Source organism: Bidens hawaiensis, unplaced genomic scaffold (genome assembly GCF_021521415.1).
Source record: "Bidens hawaiensis isolate Kalapana, Puna unplaced genomic scaffold, B.hawaiensis_p1.1 tig00031190_1, whole genome shotgun sequence".
Lineage (NCBI taxonomy): Eukaryota > Viridiplantae > Streptophyta > Magnoliopsida > Asterales > Asteraceae > Bidens > Bidens hawaiensis.
Window position 1 is genome coordinate 216,831 of NW_027495252.1, and position 11,198 is coordinate 228,028.

At 33.6% G+C, this 11,198-nt stretch overlaps 1 non-coding gene across 1 annotated transcript; it reads left to right on the plus strand.

The window, feature by feature from the left end:
• The first annotated feature begins 10,904 nt into the window (after positions 1–10,904).
• TRNAN-GUU (transfer RNA asparagine (anticodon GUU)) lies at positions 10,905–10,978 on the plus strand. The gene has a single exon. It is a non-coding gene; the product is annotated as a tRNA-Asn (tRNA).
• The last annotated feature ends 220 nt before the right edge of the window (positions 10,979–11,198 follow it).

The window sequence follows — 11,198 nt, forward strand, 5'->3', positions numbered from 1 at the left end:
ACACCAGTGGGGGGGGATCTGGTCCTAGATGACAGCCACATGGCAACCCACCCCTCACTGGCCTTACTGGAACAACCCCCCCCCCCCATATACTGGTCACGCGTGACCTGACAGCATCATCTCTTGCGTCAATAAAGGATTAACGTGGGGCCCTAAGCATTTCTATTTCTCATACATACAGTTAGATGAATATTATATAAATTAAAAAATATAAAAATGGAGGATGATGGAGAGTGATATATTTTCTTGGTTAAAGGGTGATGTTGAATGATGGGTGGAAGTTGACAAGCCGCTAATAGCGAATGAGAGAATTGTTGTTGAGGGGTGTATACCCCTTAGCCTAACATATTTTAGTAGACGTGTCTTATCTTATTATTTGTTTATTAGATTTTTCAGTGTTTTAAAAATCGGCTCAAATCAGCCGGTTGAACCGATTAAACCAAATTTCATATCGCATGCTGGTATTTTGAGCCCAGTAATTTTGGCCGGTAGGTTGCTTTCTTTGTTAGTCAAAACAGATTTAACATATATTTCGCACTTCAAACCTTCAAGTTCCATTTAGTTACTTTCTCCATATATTCTACTATTCTAGTTCTTCATTAGTTGCGCTCCTCTTATTACTGTATGGGCCATGAGCCATCGTATTGGGCCAGTTGTCTTTGTTAAGTTTGAGGCCTATTTCCAAGGTAGTCTCTTCAATAAGATATCGAAGAGAGTAATTTAAAACTAGAAGTGACGCCCGCGCGTTGCGACGACGGGTGTAAAACCGTTATTTATACATTCATTTCGCTTGAAACATGAAATCACCATCATCACCACCACCGCCTTCACTTAACATCCCCTCTTCGTGAACCAGTATAAAAACCGTCGCATTGTGGCAGGGGCGTAAACCGTGCCAAGAATTACCAATGCCACACCACCTCCATTGACCACCGACACTGGAAAGGCTCGTATAAAAAAAAGAAATAGATAAAAGAAACTAAACATAGAAAACAATAAGCAAGTTAAAGTAAAATCGAACGAAAAGTAAACGTAAAAACAGTGAACCAAACACGCCAAACACATAAAACATAGACCACACTAATTAAATTAATCTAGGACCCACGGGTTGCTGCTGGGCCATTAAACGGGTTGCTGCTGCTGAGCCATTAAAAATTAGTGGGTGCGTAATTAAATCACGCACCCATGTTGCGACGTTTTAACTCGCAAATATTTAACCAAAATGTAAAACGAATAATTGGTAAAAGATGGAAAGTATATGGACCAAAGTTAAAGATGAAAAGGTATTGAGTTTAAATTGTAAAAGATAGAAAAGTATGAGGGTTAAAAAGTAAAAAAGTTTAAGTAAAAAATAAGAAACTGAAATTATGTGCAATCACTTAAACTTAAAGTACAACTATCTATGCAACCTTAAGTTGCTAATTTTATATATATATATATATATATATATGTGTGTGTGTGTGTGTGTGTGTGTTTAAGTTCAAGAAAGAAATCAAATTATTGCGAGAAGTGTGAGAAGTCAATCCAACCAATCAGAATTTTTCTTTTAGTTTTTTTATTTATTTAATATTAAGGGCATATTAGTCTAATGATTTAATGTTATATTTGGAAACTCATAATAATTAATTAAAAGTTACAAATCAGGTTTTTTTAATGGATCTTTTAATTTAAAATAATTCTTAATCAAAATGAATTCAAATTTTATTTCTACAATTAATCCAGATTTAGTATACGATCATAATTGGATTTCATTTTTTGACTTTTTTTTAATAAGAAATAAATTTGTGTTTATCTACACGGTAATTACTAACTACTACATATAAGAAATAAACTTGTTTACTTACACATACAATGAACAAAATATATATTATATCTATGAATTCAATTATATGCCTACACAATTTTCTAATTTCCTACACAAATCTAATAATATATAAAACTTTCTGTGATAATACCATCATAATGATTAAAATCTCTTTGTTGTAGTCCTACACTAAAAGCATAAACATATGGTGAAAATGAAAGGTATGTGTTAATGAAAAACACAAATAATGATGAACTAACAATTTGTGTACATAAATCTGAGTTATATGTAGGTTAATATTAGTTATTTATTGGTGAAAATGATAGAAACTAGCAATACATGTAGCTAATTTGTAAACCTACACAAAACTAACAATCTGTGTTGGCAATATATATTCTACCTACACGGTACATGTATAAACCTACACATAGTAAAACAAACTATGAATCTGTGTAGGTTATACATGTATCTGTGTAGGATATACATGAATCTAGTATTTGACGAATTATGAATGAGGGTAGATATTTAACTAAAATGATTTTTAATTCACAATACTTTTAATTTAAAAAATAGATTAATAAAAATAAAAAATGTAATTAATAAATTTGAGTTAATTAGTATTTAATAAATACCAATTAATGTCGTTACTTACCAAATCTTGACTTTAAAATCAAGACCACACTACCCTTTTCATTAAAAACATGGTCAATTAATTTTCAATTAATTACAAGTTTGCCATTCTTATTTTGAACCATTGATTACTCTTAATCAATGGTTAAGATTCATTTCTCGCATTTTTCGCATTAATATCACTTCTCTCCTGAACTATCCTCTATATAATGGGATAAATTTAATACTAAAGTAGGTTATCTTGGGTTTCATTTCATTCATTTAAACATTATATATGGTTGGTAGCGAATTTTCTACACTCAGAAGAGGTAGATTTCAAAAATCATATGGGGAGATTGGAGAAAGGAAGAAGTCCTCATGTTTCAATCAAGCTCATTTAGTTAGAAATTGGTGGTTTATGGTTGCAAAATAATTTTTTAGTGGACATACAAATCTGAATACTATATGGTATATACGGTTTGTCAAACCATAGAGCGTTTGGTCAAGACATCAAAATAAATTACTAAATCAATATATAATTACTATACCCCCTCTTATACTATACGTTGTGGGCTGACGACTATAAACCCCCATGCCACCTCAACAAAAAAACTAGTTAAGAACGGCATCACATGCGCCAAGAGGGAAGGTGTACCTACTTAGCGCCCAAAAACACAAATAAGAGGTGGGGTCCACTACAGTGGCGACCCAACCATTTAGGTGGCCTAAAGCAGAGTAAAAATTAGAAGCCTTTTTACGTTGTGTTTGTTTGATTAACAATTTTGAAATTATTCAATTGTCAAGCCAAGCTGTTAACAAAGTTTGATCCGTTAGCTATACAACACTCCAAACCGATCTTTTCACGTCCAGATACAAAATATGTGTAATTTGCTAATAAAGATTCTAGCTTAAGTTTTGTTCGATAATATGATACAAAAATATCTTAGTACACGGTTATGTAGGTAACAAAAAAATATCCCTTTTACAAATGATAGAAAGAAAATTACATATGATATAATTATATAAACGAAATGCATGAGTATGGCATGAGAGAAAAGTAAAAGATAATCAATAAAACACACAAAATAACTTATAGTTATTTCTAGAGTAATGAAATTAGACATCTTTTTGGGGCTAAATTGCTTGTCCATCGGGAAAAAAACACATTTGAGTGGTAATGAAATTAGACATCTTTTTTGGCCTGTCTATTGAAAAAGAGAAAAACCAACAAGCTCCTAAGGTTCGAACCTAGATGTTCAACTTTCCGGGCCACTGCGCTTACCATCAAACTACAACAAACTTATGCATTATGGATACTAGCAATAAGCCCACAGCGACGACAAAGTTTTAATCTTATCACATAAATACATAGTTAAATCTAGTAACAAGCCTTAGAATGATCATTTAAGATCAACTTAAACAATGAAAATTATGGTCATATGGTCAAAGAATGGTGGTTTGAGGGAAAACAATTGATGAAGCCTAACCGCTAGATTGAATGAAAAATGTTTATTTATAGCGCATGCATTAAGTGTTTTACATAATCATCACAACTTGTACAGTGATGCATAGTAAACTTGTATATTATAATTGATAAGTCGATATTGAGCAAAATTATCAAAACGTCGACAAAAATATGTGTGTCGAAACGGTAAGTCGGTTTTTTTATATATCATAATATATTAGAAAATATGGATATAACAAGACTTTTAAATAAAGTTGTCAAATTACGGGTTAAAGATGAAGGGGGCAATCGCATAATAATTTTATAAATTTACAAAATGTAATAAAAGTTAAATGTTAATTTTGTAACTAATTAAAATAAAATGGAAAGACACGTGATATTTAATGTCACAACGATCATTTTACCCATATTTAAGCTTATATTATGTGATTTATAAGTAGTAAAACTATTAAAAGCAACACTCTTATTTTTTTTCCTATCACTCCTGTATTTTATATCAGGTGTCCCTGCGATGTCGCGGGGTAAGCGTGTAAACATAACATTAAACGCTTAACCGGTATTAGTACGCATCTAACCTCACATCGACATGTGTGTAACCCAACAATAGTATGTGTGTAACGCGACGTCGAGCGTGTATCCGGTGTTGGTACACGCTTCACGCAACAATTTTACATGCGCAATCCGGTGTCGGTACACGCGTAACCAGTCTTAACCAGACCTGAACCAAATTTAATTTTTATGTATCATGTGTTTTGTTCATAACCATTTCTGACCCACAACCCGAACCCACTCGACGGGGCCCGTTTCCCGGTCCTTACTGGTAATCACATAACACGTTAAATTTTTAAAATTAAAAAAAATATAGCAATATCATACTTAAATTAAAGAGCATAAAATGCTCGTTTTTATGGAGTATTTTTTTTTTGGAAAAATATTAACGTGGAAAAAGTTATGACCGTTTAAAAGTCGTAGGGGTAGTTAATTTAGAATAAGGGGGTAAATGTGAAAATATTATATATATTAACAAAATATGATTAAAGTTAAATGACTATACTTGTAAATATTTTTGAATCAATAATTGTGTGTTAACCGTAGAAGAAATTGAAAACTCTGTATTACCCCTAAAATCTCATAAATTTATGCATAATGTATTGTATATTGTGCATTATACTGTATATTAATTTGGAACTGCAACTAAGTTGTACGTAAGGCTTCATGTATGTTGATACAGTTTGCTCCACTCGTCTTCATCAATCATCATCATCATCTTCTCCTTTTCCACCACACATTATCATTATCAACCAAATCAAATAGCAATACCCTAGACCAGGAAGAGGACGCATCGTTCATCTTCGTGTTTAACAACTCGAGGCTGGCGAAGAAGAATTATGACCTCCGATTTCCAGCCACAGGTACTTCTCGCTCTCTTCAATTTCCCCAATTTTTAAAATTAGTTTTCACTGTTGAAATATTAAATTGATATCCATGATACACGATTGGTTTTGTCACTTGAACGATCTCAAGCTCAACAATCTCGGTTTTGGAGGGTTATTTACGCATGTGTGATTGTTTACTGTTGGGTTTTCATACAAGGCCGGTCGGGTATTCAGTTTTTTATTCTTCAGACGAGCGATGTACCTTTTGTTTTGGGGGTTTAACAATTTTGATTCAGTTTTTTATTCTTCAGACGAGCGATGTACCTTTTGTTTTGGGGGTTTAACAATTTTGATTATTCTGTATGTTTATAGGTGGGTCCCAGCCAAGGTTTGTTTTGTGAGTAAGGTATGAATTTGTAGGTTTAAGTTAAGGTATATTAACTGACTTTTGTGTCATTTTACCAATTTGCCAAATTAATAATGCAGAGCACCTGCAAGCAATGAATTAATTTGAGGTAATTTTTTTATTCAATTGATTTTGTTTGTTTTGTGTTGTACTCGGGTCTGGATTATTGGTTTTCTCTGGTTTCGTTTACACTTAATTAAACTAAACTTGGGTCAAAAACAAATTATTTTTTTACTGCTGCTTACACTATATTAAACTGGTCGTAAACAATTATGTTAAAACAAACGCTTTTGTTGGGTTAACCCTCAAAACTGACAGATTGTTAGTTACGTAGTTTATTTGAGTCGTCCATATATTATTCTATGATTTTTATAGATTATTATTTACTTTGATTGTTTTACTCTTTTTTGAAGAGAATAGATATTCAAGGTATATTAATATTTTTTTAACAGAAAAATCATAACAACAATATGTTATCAACTTATGAATAAAACAATTAATAATAGTATACTACAAAAAAATTAAAGTCTGATATCTACGTTACTTCTGAACACATTATGGTTTTATTTTTGTTATAATTGAAGAAAACTACACATATGATTTCATATGTATATTTTAATGTGTATACCTTGACCCATCTACCTATTTAACCTGTTTGACCCGTAACCTAATCAGCCTAGTTAGGGGTGTTATATGGGCCATGCTCACAGTTTGGCCAGTCCGACACAAACCTAAAAGCAACTGGAACCCGAAAATTGGGTTACAAAGGCGAACACGACATGGAATTAGTTCGGGTCAAAACGGGTTTTATGCAATCAAAATGGGCTCTTACACATAGTTCAGGTCAAAATGACTTTTAAGCAAAATGGTTTCAGGTTAATTTGGGCCATTTAAAAAAAACATAAATTTGATGTGAGTAAAAATAGGTTTGGCCAAAATGAAAACAAGTTACAGTTAGCATCTTACAATTGGTTATAATCCCTATCATGTTAAATACTAATTACACTAGATGCACTTCTATACAGTTGTTGGTGTGTGCATATAAATGTGCTTATTCACTCTATGACATTGATTTTGCACTATGGAGAATACGCAGAGCTATTGGCAACCGGGGTATAAACTTCAAGGCAGTCAAAAGTGTCAAAAGAGGATCAGTTGTATGCAACAATTTAAGGTTGGCTTCTTATGGTTTGCAATTTGTTTGGTGTTTTATGTTTTTTAATCTAATAGTGGCTGCCACTTTGAGTGCATTTGGCGTGGCAACCTCGGTTGTAGCCATGGCGGCGTTGTGCCATAGTTTGTTGACAATGGCAATGACGAACTGTGTATCTGAGCCTCTTTGTTTGTAATGACTATGATTATCTATGTATCTAATTCCATTGGTTTTACTTTCTTTTTGTTATTTATTTAATTTTAATTTAATGACCACTTTGCTCAAAGCTTCATATTGGGCTTTAGATGATCGGGTAGGTTACGTTATACATCATAGTTGTAACCGAGTTCATCCCTACCCAGCGCAACGCGCGGGTTCTAAGCCCTAGTTATATATATAATTTACTCTTTTTTTTTTCTAAAACGAGGCCTTAAAAATTCGGGGGCCTAAAGCCCTAGCTTTACTTGCTAACCCTGTAGGGCCGGCCCTGGTCCACTACCTTCCACCAACCACATGCACACACACGTTCACTTTTTTTTAGCTAAATCACAACGCGCTTGTTAAATGGTGGGTTAGTTAAAGCCACTGTTTACGTGACACTGACGTGATGCTTTACCTAGCACTTTTTAGTTAGCACACAACGCAAAGCCTTATCGAAGATACTAAAAAACTATAACCCCCCACGCACACCTTCACGTGTATTTTTCGACCACCTCTTAAAAACATCACATCCGTAGTTCCATGTCATTAGGGGTGTTCTCTGGATTGTATTTTCGGGTTACTCGGTTGGGTTCGTCGTACTTGAGACATTTAAATCTATAGCCAAAACCCAACCATTGTCTTTCTCAGGTTATTCGGGTTCGTGGGTTAATCGGGTTTACAACGATTGACCTATAAAACTAAAAAAATAAATAAAATGCTAAAATTAAAGCACCATCATCTTCACTTGTAAAGTTGTAGAATTGATTGAACGACACCTGTAAAATCAAACAAACTAAAAATCGGTTCATAGAATTAGTAGAATAGATAAGCAATTGTAACTTAGAAGTAGAATGACAATAGAATTTGAAATAGATGGAATATCAACCGAAGACTTTGTGATTGAATACTAAATTATAGAACGTGCCACACACTAATAGTATCAGGGTATACAACGTAAAATTGGATTTTTCAAGTTTGCCTGAAAGCCCTAAGCGAGTAACCAGTATCCAATCTAAATTAGAACGGTTTAGTTTCTGTTTTGATGAATTCAGGTTAATTGTTTCTCAGGTTGGGTTTTTGAGTTATGGATAAAAGTGATGAGCCTACATGTCATGTAAATTTATTTTTTGTTTAAAAAAAACAAAAATAATTGGCATATCAAAATGACTCAAATTTACCCTCCCAAAATTTGAATGCAGTAACGCAAAAGCCACATATAACTCCACTTAAATTTGCCGCGGAACAATAACCACTATCTTTTTTAACAACTGATCTGAGACAAGGATCGGAGAGGTCTTGAGCTAGGTTATCGTAGCTTCCATGATGCTAACACAGCCCTATTAGCTAAATGGTGGACCTCATTGTAACATCTCATCTAACCATCATACCATAATATTGTCTGATTTGATCGGGACGAACCACTATTGCCTCACGGATTTGCCTTTTATTGGCCAGATGGAGACTTACCAGCATGTTACCCATCCTAACACTACTCCAACTTTAGCGGGCTTATGGTTAACTGTGGAGTTCTTCTCTCATCCACTATCATTAAGCGCCCAAAACACATTATAATATGGAATATATCCACCTCCTTGTAAAGAATGTTTCGTTGTCCTCCTCAACCGATGTGGGATATTACACTCTTTTATAAGTAACTGATCTTCCTGTGGATAAAAACGATCTCAATTTTAAATAACGAGCCCCGGAAATGGGGATGGGTACCGTCTACATCATCCCTTAGAGGTACTTGGAAAGGAGGTAAAATGATGTTTTGGTTGGATTCGTGGGTAGGAAAAATCTCATTACAATTAATGTATCCAAACTTGTTTGCTCTATAATACGAAAAATATGTGCTAGTTGTGTATAGATTTCGATGGTGAAGTGGAATGATGGATCTTATCTGAAATTGGAAAATGAGGCTAAACACAGCTACAGAGAAACAAGAGCTAGAAAGGATTTGTGTTTTAATCTCAACAAGAGTTCTCTTAATAGAGGACATGGATACTTGGTATTGGAAATATAGGGAAAATAAGGAGGTTTCTTGGTCAAAAGCCTTAGATGGGAAATGGACAATTTTGGAATATTAGAAATTGATTTCAAGTGTTTGCATAATTGAATTCCTATTAAAGTTAAATGTTTCATCTGGCGAGTTCTTCTAGATCGCATTCGTACTAGAATTTCTTTACTTAAACGGGGGCATCAGGATAGTGGATGTGAATCTAGGTTTATGCGGCTCTTTTCCATAATCTTCTAAACACCTCACGGCGAATTGCTGCTATGAAAGGAATACACTATCAGTCATACTATCTTGAGTGAAATTATCATACGCGGTAAACTTGTCAGTCCAAGAGTTTTTAGAACTCCCAAAGAAGCAAAAAGTCTCCAAAGAGTCGGAGCTGCTTATTTGGGCAATTCTAGCGGACCATTTTGGTTAGTTTGAAAAGCAAGGAACACGAAGATCTACAAGAATAAAGATTTCTCAATCCACAAGTTATGATTTACGGTTGGTTCCGGTTTGGTCTCACGGTTTAGAATTGTTAAGTTTTTATACAAGATACAGGGCCGGCTCAACGTGTTCGAAGGCCTTAAATTAACTAAAATGTTGAGGTCTTTTTTTCTTGTGTATAGCTATAAAGAGTATCTACGAATTATATAATATGGATGATATGCAATGATAATGGGTACGTGACGTTCCTCCTAAACTTGTGACTAATAACTGAGTTATTAATTCTAAAAAAAACAACTTTCGAAAACCCATAATACAAACCTATTTTAGATTGAGGCCCTATAAAACTGGAGGCCCAAAGCCTTCGTCTTATTTGGCTTACCCAAAAGACGGCCCTGCAACATGTCTCATGATACATCTATAATAGTTGTAAATAATTTGCAGAATTTGATAAGTTTATACACAAGTTGTCCACAACCAAGTTTAAACACAACTTGTTTTGGGATATGCAAACACACAAAGTTGTCAAAAAATAAGTCAAACACAAGGCTGTATGATTGGGATGGGATTTGAGGCTTAGCACATTTTTTTTCTTCACTGTTAGTAATTTATGCATTAACTATAATTTAATGATGTCTACCAATATACTTACGTACATGCATATATAATATAAAATATTATAAAAACTATATAAGTAAAGCATACGGTCCGGTCCGATTTTATACGATTGTTTTCGGCATAAACCGTAAATTAAATTGAGATTTTTGAAACCGACCGACCAAAAGTTAGGATTAAAAACCAACCATGAAACCAAACGGATGACCAATTTGGACGGTTTCACGGTTTTGAATCGAATCATCCAACACCCCTAATTGGTACTTGTTCAACTAGGAAAATTTCTTGTTGTAACTTATTTGTTTTCGGTTCAGTTTTTAATTCTTTTATATTTAATCTTTTATTACTTTTTTGTATGTTCGGACTTCTCACTCTTGACGGGAAGGTTTCCTTTTCCGTTTTTAATATATTGGTTTTTTTTCTAAAAAAAAATTTAGTTTGTCCGAGAACAATATTCTGGAAAAATAAATGGTTTTTTTAGAACCGTCAGTGTGATCGCAACACACATACAAATCTAGTTAAAAAGAAAAATCGTTATTTAAATAAAAATACTAAAACAATGATATAGACGTTTAAAAGTTTGTTTAGTTTATTCAATACTTGATAAGTGACATAAATATTTCTTATTTCTTTGATTGTACCAATGTACCATGTTTCAATATGTTCATTTTAGATGGTCAATTTTTCTTCAATTGCGTGACTCATAAGATAGTAACATCATTATTTTCTAATGTATAAGTTACTATCACGAGAACCTGGCATGGATTTTTCTTCTATTTCTTGATACAAATTATATATAAATAATTCAACTTAACAATACGAACAAGAAGCTGGAATAGCTCAGTTGGTTAGAGCGTGTGGCTGTTAACCACAAGGTCGGAGGTTCAATCCCTCCTTATAGCGAGCAATTTTGTTATTTTTTGCCACTAACTATATAAGCACCACCAATACTAATCACGTCATTTCTTTGAATAATTATAAGAAGCATCCGACATTGGGTGATGCCATGGTTTAGTTGTTTTTCACTTGATACCACCACAATCATATGGACTCTAGCAACCCACAAATGAACTATAATAGTTGTTGGTTTGACTTTTGAGGTCAAGAACTTGTACTTTCAATT